Source organism: Gracilinanus agilis, chromosome 3 (genome assembly GCF_016433145.1).
Source record: "Gracilinanus agilis isolate LMUSP501 chromosome 3, AgileGrace, whole genome shotgun sequence".
In the NCBI taxonomy this organism is placed as follows: domain Eukaryota; kingdom Metazoa; phylum Chordata; class Mammalia; order Didelphimorphia; family Didelphidae; genus Gracilinanus; species Gracilinanus agilis.
Window position 1 is genome coordinate 413,063,173 of NC_058132.1, and position 21,655 is coordinate 413,084,827.

A 21,655-nucleotide genomic window follows, 5' to 3' on the forward strand; every position below is an offset into this window, starting at 1 on the left:
CTGGGAAGTGTCTGAGGCCGGATTTGAACCTAGGACCTCCCATCTCTAGGTCAGACTCTCAATCCACTGAGCTACCCAGCTGCCCCCCATCCTCAGTTTTTTGACTGGCAACTGAATTGATATGAATACTTGAGTTTTTCTCAGTTTTCATTTACAATGCTATAATCACTATATAACTGGTTCTTCTGCCTCCATTTATTTTGCACTATATCACCACATACATGTCTTCTCAATTTTCTCTAAATTTGTCCCTTTTCATATTTCTTGCAGCACAACATTATATTGCATTGGAAAATGCAGAAAGATAGTAGCATGTTATTTAGACATAGAAGCACCTAGAAACCCAAAAAATCCCAAAAAAGTTCCAAAAATGTCCCAAAAGAAACAATGATAAAATTACTACCAAGTTCTTCCATCCTGTTTGGAATAGGACAAAAGACTGCCAGTCTCCACAGAAGCAGAGAGAAGACAAGAGAAAAGTGAAGCACACAAGCAACATAGATTCAAAGCAAGAAAGAGTCAGATGAGTTCCCAGGTATCAGTGAATAGGCTGATATAGGTTACAGCAGTGTTTTCATGCAATACATATTTCCATATTACTTGTGTTATGATAGAAGACATATACCACATATACAAAAAAAATCTTGTGAAGAAAATAAAGTGGAAGATAGTATGCTTTGATCTGCATACAGACTTCAACAGTTCCCTTTTTGGCTATAGATAGCATTTTCATTATGAGTTTCTTGTGGTTACCTTGAAAATTTGCTTTGCTGATAATGGTTTAGTCCTTTATGGTTGATCAACATGTAATATTTCTGTTACTGGATACATTGGTCTCCTGGTTCTGCTTACTTCACTTTGCATCAATTCATATGTCTTTCCAGGTTTTTCTGAACTTATCTTGTTCACTGTTTCTTATGGTACAATAACATTGCATTATAACCTTTTATATGACAAATTGTTCATCCATTCCCCAAGCAATGGACAATTCCACAATTTCCAATTCTATGCCACTACAAAAACAGCTGCTAATATTTTGGTACAAGTAGGTACTTTCCCCTTATCTCTGATCTTTTTGTGATACAAACCCAGTAGTGGTATTGCTGGGTCAAAGGGTATGCATAATTTTGTGGCCCTTTCAGCCTGATACTTTAATGCTCTCCAGAATGGTTGTTTCAGTTCACACAGTTCCATCAACAGTGTATTAGTGTCCCAATTTTCCTATATGCCCTCTAACATTTATCATTTTCCTTTTTAGTCATGTTAGCCAAGCTGATAAATGTGTGGTGGTATCTTAGAGTTGTTTTAATTTGCATTCCTCTAACCAATAGTGATTTGAAGCAATAGTGAATAGTGATTTTCTTTATATGACTAGGATAGTTTTAATTACTTCCTCTGAAAACTGCCTGTTCACATCCTTTGACCATTTTTCAATTGGGGAATACTTTGTATTCTTATAAATTTGACTCAGTTCTCTATATATTTGAGAAATGAAATTTTTGTCAGAGACACTTGCTATAAATTTTTCCCCAGATTTGTTGTTTCTCTTCTTACCTTGGTTGCATTGGTTTTGTTTGTACGAAAACTTTTAAATTTAATATAATCATAATAATCCATTTCATTTTTCATAATGTTCTCTATTTCTTGTTTGGTCATAAATTCTTCCCTTATTCATAAGTCTGACAGGTAAACTTTTCCATGTTCCCCTAATTTGTTTATGGTGTCACTTTTTATTTCTAGATCAGAAACAGTGACCCAAGATAACTCTGAAGGGCTTAAAATGAAAAATGCTATTGAATGATAAAGAAGAGATGGAGTCTGAATGCAGACTGAAGCATATTTGTTAAAACTTTATTTTTGTTATTTTTTAATTGTTTTTTTTCACAACGTGACTAATATATGGAAATGTTTTTCATCATGGCATATAACCTATATCAAACTGCTTTTCATCTTAGGACACTCCTTGAGTAGAGAGGGAGGCAGAGAGGAAGAGAATTTGGAACTCAAAATATTAAAAATTAAGTCCTAAAAATTGTTTTTACATATAATTAGGGAAAATAAAATGTTAAAGATGAAAACTTGGAATGTAAAAAAAAAGAAAAAGAGGCAAGAAAAGGAAGGATGAAGAGAGTCACCAACAATTAAAGAACTTAATATAAGACAATGGCCTTGATTTAAAAAAAACAGATGAACGTAGAGCTTAAAGACTGTTTTCTACCACTGATATGATGTGGGTGAAACTTGATGATAGCATATATACATGTAGAACTTCTGGGGACAGAGTCACAATTCTTATATTAAGTCTCCCTACTCCACCTTCTGTGAATCAATAAGTTTTTTAGTACGTTCTCTATGAACTTCCTGAAGAACTTGGATGCCTAAGAAATGGGAGATCTCTTAAAATTGTGCTTGGAGTCTTGATATTTAAATTTATGCCACTTGCATTTAGATATCATGAAAATGGAAGGGGTTTTATGCTGTAAGGTGCTTTAACAGAGGTATCTAAGAAATGTCAAGCTAACTAAAAATGTTGAGGCTTGCCAAGATCCACATCAAATTGATGTTTTTACTTATTTCATTTTTTCAAAAATTGGATTATTTTTTGCTTTTAAATCACAGTCATTTCTGGTAAAACAAAAAAAATTCTAAGCCCTCACTCCAGAATGAACCTTCCTTTGTGACAAAAAAAAAAACAATTAAGCAATTTTTTTTGCTCCTTTTCCAGTTAAGAAAGTAAAATTCTAAAATCAATGATGTTTCACATAATTAGCTACTTCTGATTAAGCTAAAGCACTTAAGTGATTTCATTACTATAATTTTAATGACATTTGTTTTGTTGATGTAATGATAGCATCAAAATTTAAAAACGTATAAGGCCTTTTGGTAAAATTCATGATTATTCAAAAGAATTGGCTTAATAATCCATATAACATCCAATTTCCAGATTATTAGCTTTCTAGTCTATTGAGTTAGCAAATCAATATGTATATATATGGGTCAAGAATTGCAGTTGGATAATAATTTGGACCCAGAATTGGAAAGTCAAAATTTGAGGAGAGGGAGGAAATTATCCAATTACATAATGATATCTCCCATCTCTTTCCAGAAGGGTACAGAATAGGATCTATGTTTTCAGAGGTCACAAAAGTATTTTGTTTTGTTTGATTGTACTTATTGATTTACAAGGAAAGGTTATATTGATAGGAGACAGGAGAACATAACTCTGGAAAGGGGTGGTTATCAGAAAGTCAGTGATTCTAGAAACAAAAGGGGTGCCCATCAATTGAGAAATGGCTGTACAAATCAAGATATATAAATGTAATAGAACACTACAAACAAACAAAAAATGAAGAAAGGAATGGTTTTAGAGAAACCTAGAAAGATTTGTATGAACAGATTTAGAGTAAAATAAGCAGAACCAGAAGAGCAATGTATACAATAAAAACATTATAAAAAAAATTCTTTAAAGACTTAAAAACTGTGATCAGTGAAAATTATCTTAATGAACTTAATATCCATAAAATGGCTATGATTTCAGAGAACTGATGAAGGATGTTTCCCCATTCCTGACAGATAATAGATTTAAAATGCAGAATGGCACATGCATTTGCAGACATGGTTAATGTGAGGATTTGTTTTGCTTGCATATTTGCTAAAAGGGGTTTTCTCTCTCTTTTTTCATAGGAGGGAAGAAAGAGGGGAAACAATAAATGGTCATTAAATTTTTTTAAATGATCCAAGGGATAACACTGAGTAAAAGAGGCTAAAGCTCCCTCATGTGGTACAAATTAACTGGAAGGGATTTAGAATTGATTTATTCCATAGGTCACAGGTGGATAGCACTATTCATACTTTCAAAATATAAAATACCCAAAAAAAAGTCTTCAAGATGTTGGGTCAGTCCTCTCTGGAATATCTCTGGCAGAACACAAAGAAAAAGTACACAGGCAGAGAATCCATCAAAGAATCAACAAATCATTTAAGATGTACCAGGCACTATACTGAGTTCTGAGAAAAAATATAAAAGCAAATATACAAAATCAGTCCCCATACTCAAGGAGCTTACATTATAATTGAAAAGACAATATGTACATAAGTATAGATTCATAAGAAATACAGACAAAAAGTAGCCATTGAGGGCAAGGTTCAAGTGACTAGGGGTCCCAGAAAAGCCTCTGGTAGAAAATGGAAATCTGAGCTGGGTTTGAAAGAAGCCACAGATTCTAAGAGGTAAAAGTGAGGTAGAACATTTCAGAAATGAGAGATGAAAAGTACAAAGCTAGAGAGATGGGAAAGGGAGTGTTGTGTGCAAGCAAAAAGAAAGCTGTCTAGTCTCACTGGATTGTAGAGAAAATGGAGGGAAATAAAGTGTGAGAAAAAAAGGTAGGAAAAGATTTTCTATATGGTCCTAGAGATATAGACTTTTTATAGCTAGAGGTGACATGTCTCACCTATGGCTTAGGAAAGTTGCTGTGAGGATAAAAGGAGATAATATTTTTTCTTTATTTCTTTAAAGAGTGTTGTATAAGGGGACAGCTAGGAGGCTCAATGGACTGAGATCCAGGCCCAGAGACAGGAAGTACTGGGTTCAAATGTGGCCTCAGACATTTGCTAACTGTGGGCCACTGGGCAAGTCATTTAACTCCTATTGCCTAGCCCTTATCACTCTTCTGCCTCAGAACCAATACACAGTATTGATTCTAAAACAGAAAACAAGGTTTGTTGGTTTTTTTTAAGTTATATAGCTTTTAACATTAAGCTTAACTACCTGACCTGGTCTCAGGAGAAGAAATAACTTGATGTTCTCTTAAATTTCTTATTTCTAGATACTGTATGTTTATATTTTGCTAAAAATGATCTTTTAAAAACACCTGTGAACAAAACAAGTCCATTTTATTGCTAAAATGACAATTAGGAAGTGATAAAGAAAAACAAAAAGCAAAAGCTTCACTCAGATCACCTGATGCCTGACGTAATAAAGAAGAAAAAAGGAGTAGCAAATACAGTCAGTAAAGCATAATTTGTAGTGAGTAGGAAAAGTACCTGGCCATTTTGTTAGCTTCCTAGTCAAACTTGAGCCTCTCACAACAAAGCTATAATTTACACAAAATTCAAGAGATATTTATACAATTGCAATTGTTCTGATTAATAAGAATTCTTTTAGGGAAGATTCAAAAGTGACTAATTACTAGTCTAAAAGAAATGAAGTATGATTTAGTTGGGCACAGTATAAGAAATTTCTAGACAAAATATCAGACTGAATTGTTACTTTATGAAAAATAATTTCCCCTTCCCCACCTTACTATTCTCTAACCATGGCATATATTTTGCTCTGAGACCATATGATCTTCTGCCAAGATCTGTTAGCTAGAATCTTTTTTTAAATCTATTAAAATAATTTCTGAACTTATTCTTTTTCAATCAAGCAAATTCCAGTGTATCAGCATATGTCCTCTCCTTTCTCCACTTCCTTGATATTAAAAGGCAAAGATGTTTTATTTTAAATGTGATTTATAGAAACAAATCAAGGCTGGATAATAATAACTAGCAAAAAGCATGAATAATTAACAGCTAAATTCATTCATGCAAAATGATAAAATAAAGAGTTTTAAATCTATTTTTTAAAAAAAGATTCCACCATGGTTTTAGCCATATATCCCAAGACAGGTAAATACATAAGGTGATATTTTAGTTTGTGCTAGCTTTTATTTTCCCTTCCAGTTTTAAGTACTGAAAACAAAAAAGTTCAATCCCCATCTTCTTAAATGTTCATTCTATAATATTGGCCCCACATTCCTCAGCTATCAATTTCTTACCACTACAGACAAGGCAGCTCTGAAAACACAAACCATTTCAACAGTCTAAGAAAAGAATAAATGTAAGATAAATCTGCTAGTGTTGTTGTTGGGGTTGTGGGGTGGGGGAAGGGGTTACAACAGTCAAATTATATAAAAGACTTCTAGATTTTCTTGTGCTGAATTATTCATGTCCTTGTTTCACTGATCCCTCTCTAATAACACACTGATAGTAAAGAATAAATTCCACTGGGATCCCCCCCACGTACATTTTTCAAACTTTATTCTTTTCCAATAAAGCAAATTAAATGAGAGTGCTAAGTATTTACTTTTTAAAAAATCTTTACATGTGACTTTTCAGTTTTTTCTTAAAGAAAAAAATTAAGTCATAGCTCAACCTTATATACAGTCCACCTGCTACTTCTACAAGAGAATCTCTGATAGTAAAATTTGCTTTAAGTTGATTTAATTTCTATTGCACAGGGAAGAAAATATCAAGACAATCTGCAAGCCATTATGTGGAAAGCTTTGAAAGTCTGTGGTTTCCCCTCAAGGTTCAATTATTGTCTTTGATCTACTCTAAGATCCATTTCATTATCTGATCTAAATTGCTCTCTAGTTCTTTTGGTAAACTGTCAGGCAGCTGGTATACTATTTCTGTTCTCTAAGATGCCATGACTTCTTTAAAAAGAATTTCAAAAATTTCACAGAATATTGTCCCATAGATTCTTTTACTGTATCCCCTGATTTTAAGTCCTATTTATATAATAAGGAATTATAATTTATTCATTTATATAATAATGAATTATTATTCATCACTCAGAGTAGTTATATTAATCAGTCATAACTCCACCTCCCTACATTTTATTTTCCACGTCATCAACTATTTTATCATCATCAAAGTTATCATTTTTCATCAAAGTTATTATTTATCTGTCCTTGTGTTAAATCAACCATGCAAATGTATGTCAGTTCTGTTCTTTTTTTTTTTTTTTTAAGCCTTACTTTGTTTTAGTATCTTAGTAATAACTCTAAAACAGAAAGGTAAAGATTGGGTAAATGGGGTTAAGTTACTTGTCACATAGATAAAAGTGTCTAAGGCCAGATTTGAACAAAAGTCCTCCCAACTCCAGGCCTGGAACTTTATCTACTGAGCCACCTAAGCTCCTGTCAATCCTGTTCTTGATGTAAGTTCTTTATGTATTGTGGTCTTTACAACCACTTGTGTACTCCTGAGCAGGACATTTAGTCATTTCATGATCAAAACAACACCATAGATCCTTCCTTTCTTCCCATACCCCCATAGGGATTTTCTCCCATTACAAACACGTATAGTCAAGCAAAACCAATTTCCACGCTGCCCAAGTTAAAAATATATATATGTTTCATTCTGTACTCTTGATCTTTCACATCTCTGATGAAAAGTGGGTAGTAAGTATATTTCATCATGAGTCCTCTGGAATTGTGGTTGTTCCTTAGGTTGATCAGAGTTCCTAATTCTTTCAAGGTTGTCTTTGTTATACTGTTATCATTGTAAAAATTCTCCTGATTTTGACCCCTTTACTGCTCATCAGTTCATACAGATCTTCTCAGATTTCTTTAAAATCTCCCTTTCACCATTTCTTAAAGCACAATAATATTCCATCACATTTATACACCACCACTTGTCCAGCCATTTCCCAACTGATGGGAATTTCCTCAGATTCCCATTCTTGACACTTCATAAAAAGCTATTTTTGTGTGTGTGTGTGCCTGTTTTTCTCTCCTTTAACTAGCTCAGAAGAGAGTGAGGTTGAAGCATCAGACACTTTCCCTCACCCCTTTCTCCTTGTTTGTATAAAGGTCTATTTTCCTTTCCACTCATTCTAAATGTATTTTTCCACAATCTTTCCATTATTCCCTTAATATCATCAAGGCATCAGACAACCACTCCCTAGACCAGGGGTCAGCAACGTATGGCTCTCGAGCCATATCTGGCTCTTTTGAGGGTCAGATATGGCTCTTTCTGCAGGAGCCATAAAGTCAATTTTTTTTCAGGCACTGTTACAGGAGCGTGCAATGTTACAGGAGTGCGCACTGTGAGCACTGTACGGCTCTCACGAAATTACATTTTTAAAAATGTGGTGTTTATGGCTCTCACAGCCAAAAAGCTTGCTGACCCCTGGTCTAGACCTTAAGTAATTAGACTGATTTGCATGATCTCTGATAACAGGGTTGAGAAGAGACACTTGAATTATCTCCTCATATTTCAACATAAGCACTTTATCTGTTTGGTCTCATTATTGTTCATTCATGTTTATCTTTTTATATTTCTCTTAAGTCCTATGTTTGAATTTTAAAGTTTCTATACAGCTCAGATCTTTTTATCAGAAATGCTTGGAAGTCCTCTATTTCATTAAAGATTTATTATTTTCCCCAGAGGATTATGCTCAGTTTTAGTGAGTAAGTTATTCTTGGCTGTAAGCCTATATCCTTTCCCATCTGGAATAATGTATTTCTAGCTCTTTTCTCCTATATAGTGGTGGCTGCTAAATCATGTGGGACCTGACTGTGGTTCTTCTGTACTTGAATTCTTTCTTTATAGCCCTTTGTAGTTATTTTTTCTTTGACCGGGAAGTTCTGGATTTTCACTATAATGTTCATAGGAGTTTTAATTTGGGAGTGTCTTTGAGGAGGTGACAAGTGGATTCTATTTCAATTTTATCTTAAGACATCTTGAAATATGGTATCTAGGCATATTTTTTAGTCATGGCATTCAGATGGTCCAATGATTTTTATTCTTTTAAAATCCTTACCTTCTGTCTTAGAATGAATAATAAGTATCAGTTTGCAAGGGAGAAGAGCAATAAAGTCTAAGCAACAGGAGTTAAGTGACTTGCCCATTGCCACACAGGTAGGAAGTGTCTGGGGTCGTATTTGAACCCAAGACCTCCTATCACCAAGCCTGGTTCTCTATCCATTGAGCCACCCAAGCTGTCCCAGCCAATGATTCTTTAATTTTTTTCTCCCCAATCTCTTTTCTATGTCAATTATTTTTAATAAGTGATACCTTCCATTCTCTTCTACTTTTTCAGTCTTTTTTTTTTTACTTTATTTGAATATTTTTTGGTGTTTCATAGGCTTCTATTTGGTACATTCAAATTTTTAGAAAGTTTGTTGCCTGTGTCCCATCAAGCTATTAAAATTCCTTTTCAAATTCTTCCTTCTATAAGAACTATGAGAACCATTTCTTTTCCAATTTTTCCTTTAGCAATTCAATTTCATTTACAAATGTTTTTTAACTTTTAAAATTTTTTCATGTCTTCCAAGAATTCCAGTTAAATTTGAAATAATGCTATATTTTTCTTTTAAGCTTTTCTTGCAGATGTTTTGGAGTCATTCTCTTCCATGTTTGCGACTTAAGCATCATCACCATAATAGCTTTTTATGATGGGATTTTTTTGGGGGGGTGCTCATTCTTCTTACTTCTAACTTCAAATTTGATTCTGATTTGGGATCTGAACATTTCTGGCAGAAAGGACTGGAGAGGTCCCATTTGCTTGTTTCTTAGGGGGTCTTTTATTCCAAGATCTCAGAGACAGTAGAGGCTAGAGATTTGCAAGCTCTCAATGATCCCAAAGTGGTCTGATCCAAGGAAAAACATGATTGATGTCCCTTAGTCTGAGATCTATAAGTTCCTAACTTGGGTTGAGTATGAGCAACAGTAGATCTCCACTAGGATTTTTAAAGAAAAGAATGTCATTCAATAAACAGAAGTTTTTAGAACATCTACTACATGTAAGGTATTATGCTAGGCTTACAGAGATACAAAATCCAAAAGAAAACAGCCACTTTATTCAAGTAGCTTAATACTTACTTATCAGGGGATACAACATATATGAACCTAAGTGTAGCCTACCACCTTTTGGGAAAGAGGGAGACTAGAAGGAGAGATGACTTTTATTTCCCAATCAAGAAAAAGAGGCTCAAAAATCAAGGCAGAAAGAATAAGGGACTTAATAGTCAAAAAAAGAGCAAGTACTATGCTGAGAGATAAGCTACAACATAATCTAAAAGAAATCTGTGCTTTTTTTTCCGCAAAGCTCTTCCAAAGGATTTTATCATTTTTCTTTTTTGTCATGTTTGCTAATCTGATGGGTATGAGGTAGATTCTAAAAACTGCTTTAATTTGCACTTTTTAAATTTAGTAGTAACTTGATGCGTTTTTTTCCATATGGCCACTGATAACCTGGTTTCTTCTCCAAGAACTCTCTATTCATAATCTTAGACCATTTATCAATTGGGAAATGACTTTCTTATAAATTTTAACCTATTCTTTATATATCTTAGAAATGAGACTTCATCAGAGAAATTTGCTGTAAAGTTTTTCCCCACATGTTTTTCTTTTAGTTTTAGCTTTATTAAGTTTGTTTATAGAAAAAAATTTTAATTTATATAATCAGAATTATCCATTTTATCTTCTGTGTTCCTCTCTATTCCTTGTTTGGCATTTTCTCCTATTCATAGATCTGATGAAAAATTTTCCCCCCATGTTTTCCAAATTTGTTTATGATGCAATCCATTTGGAGCTTTTTTATTAATTTAATATAGGTGTCATTTGGAAAGCAATTTGGAATTATATACAAAATGTTACTAGTGTGTCCTTTGACCCAGCTACACCACTGCAAGCATTATATCATATATATATGTATATATATATATACATATATATATAGACCACTGCAAGCATTATATCTATAGACCAAAGAAAAAGGAAAAGATTCTTTATATACAAAAAAATATTTATATCAGCTCTTTTTGGGTGGCAAAGAATGGAATGTCCATCAATTGAGAAATGGCTGAATAAACTGTATGAATGTAATGGAGTATCGCTATGCTTTAAGAAATAAGGAAATAGATGTTTTTAAAGACACAGAAAGACCTCCAGGAATTGATGCAGAGTGAAAGGAGCAGAGCCAGAAGAACATTGTACACAGAAACCAATACACTGTGGTAAAATAGAATGTAATGGACTTCTGTACTAGTAGCAATACAATGATCCATAACAATTCTGAGGGACTTATGGAAAAGAACGCTACCCACATTCAGAGGAAGAACCACAGGAGAGGAAACACAGAAGAAAAGCAACTGCTTGAACACATTGGTTGAGGCAGACATGATTGGGGATGTAGATTCGAAACTGTCAACAATTTGGAAACAAATCTTGATCTATGACACATGTTAAAACTAGTGGAAATGTGCATCAGCTATGGGGGCAGGGAAGGTCTTGGGGTGAAGGGGAAAGTAAGAACATGAATCATGTAACCATGATAACTTTTCTAAAAAGTAAAAATTATTTTAAAAAAAGAGAGATAAAAACGCAGAAAGATTTGTATGAACTAGTCAATAAAGAAAACAACCATCAGAAAAACGTATACTATATAATATCACAAAAATGAACAGTTTTGAGGAATTTTATAAACTAATAAAGAATAAAATGAGGACCAAAATAAAATTTTGTGCAATAATAAATAAATAAATAAAAATTTGTGCAATAACAACAATATAAAATCAAATTACTTTGAAAGTTATAAAAACTGTGTTCACTATAATAATCACTCATGATTCCAGAGGACCAATGATGAAATATGCTATTATGGAAAAGTGATGGATTTACAGTGTAGAATGGCACATTTTTTTTGTATACAGCTATTAAGGGAGTTGGTCGTGATTGACTATGCATATTTGTTACAAACAATGTTTCTTTTTCTTTTTTCCCAATGGGGTAGAAAGTGGGAGAGAAAGAAAAGAGATTTCTGATAAAAAAAAATTGAGTTGGGCGATGTGATAGATGTGAAAGGTTGTGTGCACTTTCAAATGAGGCCACAGTATTACAAATTTTACTTAACTGTACTGCTTTGTTTTAAGAGACCTTGCATGAAGCAGGAATAATCTGCCAATGTTTGTAATGTAAAAACAAAACATATCAATAAAATTCTAAAACTTTTTTTAAAAATAAGAAAGAAAATCTAGAACAAGTCTGAGCTAAGTTACAATGGGATCCAGAGTGGTAGCAACAGGAATCTATGTTTCTAAGGTTGTGAAAGATGGCCATAGAAAATGATTAAGGGTGAGTGAGGTAGGAAATGGAAAAGACTTCTTCCTAGCAAAGCCATTTGTGGGGTATGGGGCTCTTCCAGTTGGCCAGCCACTCTGGCTTTTAATTCTGTATCAACTGCTTTCAATTTAGATTTCATTTGCCTACCATAAAATTCTATTGGCCAAACGAAATACTAAGACATATGTATGTTATTTAAAGCTTTCAAGTAGAGAGTCAAGAAGGGAGAAAGTATTCTTTATTCTCTGGAGATGAAAAGTTGATCCATAGTAGCTTATCTGTGAGCTTAGAGCTACAAAGGCAGGAGAGGAGAATGTTTATGCAGCCTAGAAGACTGATATATTAATACAGGATTCAGATACTCCTAAAAATCAAACATAAGTTGGTAAGAGAGTGGCAGGTTGTGAGGGAATCATGCATGAATGAAACTTATTTTTATTTTCAAATTGACAGCTGTCATTCTTAGTGGACAGGGTCTGAAAAGAAGGTTTCTTCTTGCCTTTCCCCAGGGAAAAGAGAGCTGAAAGAAAGTCACCTCTACAGGGTTGAAATAGTTTTCTCCTTCCCCAGCTTACTGGCAGCTTAGCTTTGCCTTGTTAACTAACACCACCTACTGCATACATAAGTATATACAGAATAAATATAAGCTAATCTAGGGAAAGAAGGTACTAGCAATTGGGAAAAAGGAAAAGCAACATATAGAAAGTGGAGCTTCAACTCAGGCTTGAAGGAATTGGGAACTCTACAAGGCAGAGGTGAGAGGGGAATTCATTCTATACATAGCATACAGCAAGTACAAAGTCATGGAGTTGAAAGATGGAATGTTACATATGAGAAAGAACAAGAAAGCCAGTTTGATAGCACCATATGTTGCAGGAAGAAGACTGATATACACAGTGACTGGAAAGGTAAGTTAAGACTTGGTTTCAAAGGGAACAGAGACAATCAAGTCAACATGAAGCTAGTGAAGTTCATTGAGTAAAAAAAGGGGAAGAGTTAGACTTGTGCTTAAGGAAAATCAGTTTGGCAGCTATACAAAGTATGTATTAGAATGGGGAGGGACTTGAAGTGGAGAAAATAATTTAAAAGGTATTTTAATAGCCCAGGTGAGAGATGATGAGGGACTGAACTAAAGTGGTGGCCAAATGAGAGTGAAAAGGGAGTGGGATGTGAGAGATACTGCAGAAGAAGAAAAAGCAAGGATTACAGCTAGAGAACAAGAAGAGATCTCAGAGGCCATCTCATCCAACCTCCTCATTTTACAGATTTACGTTTAACTGAGGTTAAATTATTTGTCCAAGGTCACATACACAATAGGCATTGCAGATGGGATTTGAACCTATCAACTGACTCCAATGCAAATGCTCTTTCCACTACCATGCTGCCTCTCAAATTTTGCAATTAATTGGATATGTAGAGTAAGAAAATGAAAATTGGAAAATAATGTCAAGGTTGAAAATTTATGAAATGTAAAGGCTTCCTCGGTTCTGGTATCTCATTGTAATAGAATACTATTGTGTCTTAAGAAATGATGAACAACATGTCACAAAAAAAAAAGCCTGGAAAGACATATGAAGTGATACAAAGTGAAGTGAGCAGAACCAGGGGAACTTTATATGTATGTAATTTCCTTTAAGAATCAGTTCAGGTGCCCCTTGTACATGAAATTTCCTTTGATCTTCCCAGCTGCTTTGCCTCCTCTTCTCATAATTTTATCTTGTATTTATTTTATATATTTATATTTGGAAATGCTTCCACCAATAGAATGTAGACCTTTTTTTTTTTTAATGCTTACCTTATATCTTAGAATCAATCCTGTGTATTGGTTTCAAGATAGAAGAGTCATAAGGACTAGGCAATGTGGGTTAAGTGACTTGCTCAGATTCACACATCTAGGAAATGTCTGAGGCCATATTTGAACCTAGGACCTCCTATCTAATCCTGGCTCTCAATTTACTGGTCACCTCTCTGCCCCAGAATATAAACTTCTTGAGGGTAGGGACTACTTAATTTTTTTTATCCCCAGTTTCTAATACTATACATAGCACAAAATAGAGAATAAAAGCTTGTTGATTGGTTAATAATTTCCTAGAACTAAAAACAATAGTTCAAAACTAGTATTTGTCCCATCATTCTGGAAAGCAATTGGGAATTATGGCCCAAAAGGTATTAAACAATGTATATCCTTTGACCCTGTGATCACTACTAGATAAAGAAATCACAGAAAGAGAAAAAGGACTCAAACAAACAAAAAAATATATTTGGTGGCAAGAACTGGAAGTTAAGCTGGTGGGGATGAAGGGGTAGTCCATCAATTAAAGATGAGCTTTACAAATTATGGTATAAGAATGCAATGGGAAACTATTGTGCTGTAAGAAATGATGAAGGAGATAGCTTAAAGACAACAGGGAGAATCTTACGAACTCTTGCAGAGTAAAGTGAATAGAACTAGGAGAGCAATTTACACAGTAACGTTATAAAGATAAACAATTCTGAAAACTTAAGAATTCTGATCAATACAATGACAAACATGATTCCAGAAGACTCGTGACAAAACATGCTATCATATCTACTGACAGATTTAACAGCCTTAAGGGACAAACTGAAACATAACCAATGTGGTCATTCATTTTTGCTTGACTATACATATTTGTTAAAAGGATTTTGCTCTTCTTTTTTATCTGAGGGAGTTAGGAGGTGGAAGGAAGAGAAGGTGAATTTTTTTTTCATTGAAGAAAATAAAATTTAGTTTAAAAAAAGAGATAACAACTTTCCATCAAAAAGATACTAAAGAAAATGTATGTCAGCCTAACTTCACCTTTATCATAAATAAATAAACTGTCCTTTTGAAGGATCACAGCCTGCCTATCCATCCTATAGTTAAACTCTGTTAATATGTATGAGCTCCCATCCAGAGGAAAATAAGCAGAAGCAGAACACTGTACACAGTAACAGCAATGTTGTATAATGATCAACTGTGAAAGACTTAGCCACTCTCATCAATACAATGATCTGGGACAATTATGAGGGATTTATGGCAAAGAATGCTTTCCACCTCCAGAGGAAAAACTGTTGGAGTCAGATGCAGATCAAAGTATGCCATTTTTTTCACATTAGTTTATCTATGGTTTTCTTTGGGGTTTTGGCTTTAGATGAGTATTCTCTTAAACAATGACCAATATGGAGGTATGCTTTGCATAATAATACATGTATAACCCAGATCAAATTAGTTAGCATCTCTGAGAGGGGAGAGGGGAAGGAGGAAGAGAAACAATATGGATCTTAAAATTTTGGAAAATGCATGTTGAAAATTGTTATTTCAGGTAATTGGGAAATAAAATATATTTGAATAAAGAAAAATAATAATAACAACAACAATAAAAAGAATGTGAGCTCCCCAGGAGAAAGGACTATCTCACTTTGCTACTTTATGTTCTGAGCACTTACCATATTGCTTTGCACATATTAAATATCTAATAAATATTGGCTGATTCATTCATTTATGAGTACTTTGTGTCATAGCACAAGATTAATTTCTATATATCTTCTATAGGAATATGAGAAATATCCATATTCTCTATACAGAAATCCCCTTAGATCAGTCAAATCTAGTTTTCCTAATATTTTTCAAGTATGTAATTTCCTTCCACTTTATCTAGTTGTTGGATTTGTCGATCTCAACATCTAGGTCTTTTTTCATTTTAGTTTTTCCTTTAAGAATTTAGTTATTACTATTATTATTTTATTATATATTAAGTATTAAAATTATTTTGTTAGCTATTATATTTTAATAAAAATACACTTATCCTACTTTTCTCTCTTAATTGCATGTATTTTCAATCATATCTGAAATCATGATTGTAACTCCTTTGGGATTCAACTAACATATAGCAGGTTTTTATTTCTAGCCCTTCATTTTTTAATCTATAAGATTTTCAATTTATTCTAAATTTTAAATTCAAATATATTTTGAACTATATATAGACAGTCAATTCTCAATATTCAAGGGTTTAATTTTCATGACTTTAAGCATTTGCCTGATTTTATGAGTAACCTCACTTTTACTTTTACATTGGCAACAGTGCTTATTCTCAACTTGGCACACTAAAAAAATGAGAGATGTGTTGCTCACAGCTTTATGGAGTTAGTTTGGTATCTTACTAAGCCCAATGGTCTGCTACGGTAAAGAGCTCCTATGTATTCATTGTATATTTTCATTGTTTGCCTTTAAAACTCAAGCTTTGTGCTGCAATTATGCCCCCCAAAAATAGTGCAAGTCCTTTGGGCTCTAAGCCCAAGTATGCAAATTCAATGATGCAGTTTAGTGAGAAAATAAAGGTGTTAGATAAACTTCGTGCCAGAATGTCTGCTGCCCACAAATGTCTGCTGCCCACAAATGTCTGCAGCTGCTGTCCCCCACAAGTTTGATGTTAATGAACCAACTATTCGTTAAATCTGCAAAAAGGAGGAAAGTATTCATAAAACTGTGAATCTACTCCAGAAAGTGCTAATGTAACCTCTCAAGTGCAGTGAGGGAATTCAAAATAGTGAAATAGCTTAGTTTGTGGGTAAATGAAATGGTAGTCACCCCATCCTCTTGCCAGGTCCCCTGCTAGCATGCTGGGCCAGGCTCAGTAGAGCAAGTCCTCAATGGAGTCTGGGGAATCATCCCAATGTATGTGTTTTTCATGGGGAGCAGTTCAAACATAGAGCCAAAAGGGAAATTAGAAATGGCAGGTTGCCTTTTTCCCTTTTTTTTTTAACCCTTGGGTTCTTCTGACATCCGAGCCTCTTCTCCTCCCTGTCCAATCTGTCACTGCGTCTCCTCTCCTCTGCATTTTATGGGTTATGTCATGGCTACTATATTGGGGAAATTGCATATTATCATAATTAATGTTTTGTTATTACAGAACTTTATGCACTAAAGTATATTTTCAATAGTCTCTAACATAAGCTTACAGTTTTTGGTGGTGAGGGGAAGCCTAACCCCTTATTTCCTGTAGCTTCAATGTATCAATATTTGTATTTTTTTACTTTCATGGAGTTTTCTAAGGGTAGTATATAGGAATAATACATTATAATAAAAGCATATATAGTAATATGCACATATATATACATATAATATATACAACACACAAAAGTTGAAGATTGACTATATGTATGTATTTGTGCCATGATTCTAAACCCAAGAAGTACTTGAACCAGGAGTGGAAGTTAGGTTTGCTGCCTGACCCTTCCACATTCTTTATTCTTTAAACAAAAAATTAGATTTTGAAAAAATATTTCTGAACAGCTACTGATATAATCAAGTGATTTGTGTTGTTTTTGTTATTAATACAATCTCCTGAATTCCTTTAATGAATCCAACCCTGTCATAATTTAAATGCTTTTACCTTGTTTTTTTACCCTCTTTGCTAGTATTTTATTTAATATTTATATGCCCATATCCAATAGAGATATTGTTCTATAATCTTTATACAGTTATCTTGTTTCCACCTTTTTAGTTTTTGAATGCTTATTTTTGCTTTATCAGGTAGCAGGCAACCTCCTACTTTAGGGGATTCGCTTGATGCATAGTAAATTCTGGACCACTGAGTTGCCCCAGGGCTTTATATATATATTTGTATATTGCTGACTAGAGTTCCTCAGCACTTGAGCTCTTTTAGGGGAGGGAGGAGTGGAGGGAACACAATCTTTGCAATATTTTTTCTTTGACCAAGAAGTTCTGGATTTTAATTCTGACATTCCTGAGAGTTGTGTTGGGGTTCTTTCATAAAATTACTTGTGGATTTTTTCTACTCTTTGCCATATGCTTCTAATATATATGAGTAATTTTCATTAATGAGTTCTTGAAATATGATATCTAGATTTGTTTGGTTTGACTTTCAAGCAGTCCAATAATTTTTTTCTTCTTGACATGTTTTCTAGTATAGTTGTTTTTTGATAGGAGACACTTTACATTTTCTCTTATTTCTTAAGTCTTTTGATTTTCTTTTCATATTTTTATTTCATGGTCATTAACTTCTTTATTGGGGGCAGCTGGGTGGCTCAGTGGATTGAGAGCCAGGCCTAGAGACGGAGGTCCTAGGTTCAAGTCCAGCCTCGGACACTTCCAGCTGTGTGACCTTGGGCAAGTCACTTGACCCCTATTGCCCACCCTTACCACTCCTGGGCCAAGGACGGTCCCTAGCCTGGATGACAAAGGAGGAGGGTTGGGCGTGGGGCTAGCAACCCCACCCTGTAAAAACTACATCTGCTAAAGAAACTGCAACCTAAAGTAGGGGCAGCTGGGCTAGCTCAATGGATTGAGAGCCAGGCCTAGAGACAAAAGGTCCTAGGTTCAAATCCGGGCTCAGACACTTCCCAGCTGGGTGACCCTGAGCGACTGTGTGACCCATTGCCTACTGGTTGTGGCCCTATGCTCCTAGAATGGAGTCCCAGGATAAAAAAAAAAAACTTCTTTATTCAGTTCATACTAATTTTCAGGGAGTCTATCATTTAATTTTGCATCTCTTTTACCAAAGTGCTAATTCTTCTTCCAATCTTTCCTATAGCACTTTCATTCGGTTTTGTTTTTACTTCTATCATTCATATTTCATTGATAATATGATTTTTTAAATTTCTATCATTCATATTTCATTGATAATATGATTTTTTTATTTCTCCCAGGAATTTTAGTTGTCTTTGTTGCCAATGAATATTTTCATTTGAGTCACTGCCTGTAGATGTTACAGTTAGTCTCTTCTTCTGGGTTTTTGTCTAGCATCTTTGGCTCCATAATTATCTATGGTGGTGATTTTCTAAAATTTACTCTTTCTTCCAATCTTACTTCTAGAATAAGGACTCTATATTGGAGCCAGGTTCTAATACTTCTGAGTTCTTGTCTGATGTGATCCTGATACGAATAATCCAGGGGACTGACAATGCCTTCTCTGTATATGGATCTCAATCATAGATTAGGCCAGGGAGCAGAAAATGTTAAGAATTTCCTAAATGGTCTATTCTAGCGCATGTTTTGATTGCTTCCCTACAGATATAAGGTTTGCTGGCTACCAATTCTGGTTTCGGTCTAGGTAATACCACTGCAAACTTGTCTTTTGTTGGGACCAGATAACCATTGGTTCCAGCTCTTATCAGTCAGCTGAAAGGTACTACAGATTCAGGAGGAAAGAACTTCAGACTTGCCCCTAGGTGTCTATGTTCCCTGTTCTAGTTACTCAACTACAAGCCCCAGCCTAATTATGTAAACTAAATCTAAGAACCTACTTTAGATCTTTCTTTCTGATTTACATTCTTTCTCCATTTTACAGTCTTTCTCCTGATTTACATTCCCTTGGAATACAACTGTAGACCTCAGCCTCAATCCTTCTTTGACTCTGCCCTGATCTGAACTCCTTGCCTAAGGACACAGATGCAGGTCCCAGTGCCCAGCCCCAGTCTGCAATAGAAAGTTTTTGACTCAAAACAATGCAGTTGTAGGATTCTTCTTATTTCTATTATCTGCTACAGGCAAAGCCAGGCTCTACCTTCAGTTTACCTGGGATTCAGGACCCTAGTATGTGGTTAAGAGGAGGTATGGGTTTGCCCTTGGTCTGTGCTCCCTGTCTCAGTGTGTGCCCACAAGTCTTAGTCCAATCTGCATGCTAGAAGATTCTGAATGGCTCACCCTCTATAGTGCTCATTAGGACTCTTATTATCTCCTTTGTCAACCAGTGCTAGAAAAATGAGCACTGTGGTTTCTTCTTAGATTACCTGATCACCACTCACTCTAGGCCTCTTCATAGTCTTTTTGGGGAGTAGTTATGGGAAATAGCCACAAGGCTCCATTGCATCCAGTTATTTCACTACATTTGCTTTGTCTCCTCACTACAGATCTTCGAATGAAGGCTAAATGTTGGCTTGTCAGAGACATTGTTACAGGTGTGATTTGGACTAGATGTCCTCTGAGGGCATCTCAGATTCTGTCGTTTTGCTGCCTAAGGACCAAAGCAACATAATTCAAGGAAATTTCATCATTAGGTTGGTAATGAATTTTTCAGCCATAACTATTCTCAAAAGCAGCCTGATATATTGAGGAGAGATTTATCCTTCAAGTCAGAACTTGATTTCAAATGTCCCACCTCTGACATATACCAGTTATGTGAACCTGGGCAAGTGTCACCAAGAAACTTCTCAATTGTCTAGGCAATTCTCTAAAACTACACGTTTTAGAAAAAATGCATTCTTGCACTAGTAGGAGTTTCTTCAGCAGGAAGTTCTCTATACCAATCAAATCATGTCTATTCCCTGTCCCTAACCACTCTCAAAGATTATCTGCTACATTATAGGGAGAGGGACAGAAACCAGATGCATGACAGCAACAAGGTGGCATAGTGCTGGTCTCAGAATTAGGGTGAGAACAGGGGTCACACTTGCCATTACTCCTTTGTATACTTTGTAATCTTGATCCAGATGATGTGTTCTAAAACACAACGCACATCATACCAACTCCTCGTTCAATTTTTTTCATGGCTCTTTATTCTGTTACTTAAGACTATACAGTAAGGCAGACCACAGTACCTTTCCAACCAATTCTCTGTACATTATATAGTACATCTCATGCAAACTACTACTTGCCAGTCTTAACATGTTCCATAATTTCCTTCCTTCAGTTCATTATTCTTCCTGTTTTTGCCTCCTAGAAAGTATGCTCTTATATACATTTGTCAAATTTCTACCCACCTTTCAAGTCTTGGCTCAAGTGAGAACTTCTTTGTAAAAGTGTCCTGATACTCCCCTTACAGCCCTTTCTATTTCTCATTAGTATTTCTATCTTACACTCACAGTCTCCTTCATATTTTGGTTATTTGTGTACTTGTCTCATTCCCCTACAGCTATGCTGGCAAACCTATGGCACACACGTGCCAAAGGGGGCGGCTCCCCTTCCTCTCTCCATGTGCAACTGAGGACATTTCTCACATGAGACAACTCTGCCCAGCAGCCCAATAGGAATGCTTTCTCCCTCTCCTGCCTAGAGTAAGGTGGGAGGTTCACATGCAGTGTGAGGGTTGCAGTTTGAGCACTCAGTCTCTAAAAGGTTCACCATCACTTCCCTAGAGCAATCATCACATTGACTTGTGCATGGTAGTGCTTGTTGGTTGAATGGTAACTGCCTTATAACTGAGAAAGCATGGGTAAAATGACAAAAGTCTTGAGTTAGGGGAGCCACTTTTAGGCCATATTTTTGGCATTTAAACTTTTACTCAGAGAAATCTCAGGATTTCAAAGATTTGTGATTTTGTTAGCACAAGTAGTCCTCCACTGAAAAAAACTGCAACTCCACTACTCCTTCATATATGGTCTTTGGATGATGCTGTAGTTGAGAATTTTGTCACTTGTGGCTAATTTGAAAGATGAGTTTCTGCAAACTTAGACTTGTTCCTAAGCAACAGACATGATATCAGTCATCAGTCCCATATCTAAAGTCCAAGTAACTTTGTAGGAACAATCAGAAATTGAGTTCATTATGCTTAGCTTTAGAGAATTGAGAAAAAAAGTAATTTGAGGCACAGAAATAGAATTTTAATGAAAAATATATTTTAAATCATAATACCTCTGTCACAACAAGAAACTGCAGGATCCTATGTATCTTTTGGATTTTTGCCCAATATGATAATATCTTTAGTTTTACCAAAGTGCTTCCAAACTAAAATTATTGTTCAAGTACTACATGTTACATATTACTGATCTCCCAGAAGAGCTGTACTTGCCCCAGGTTCAGTTC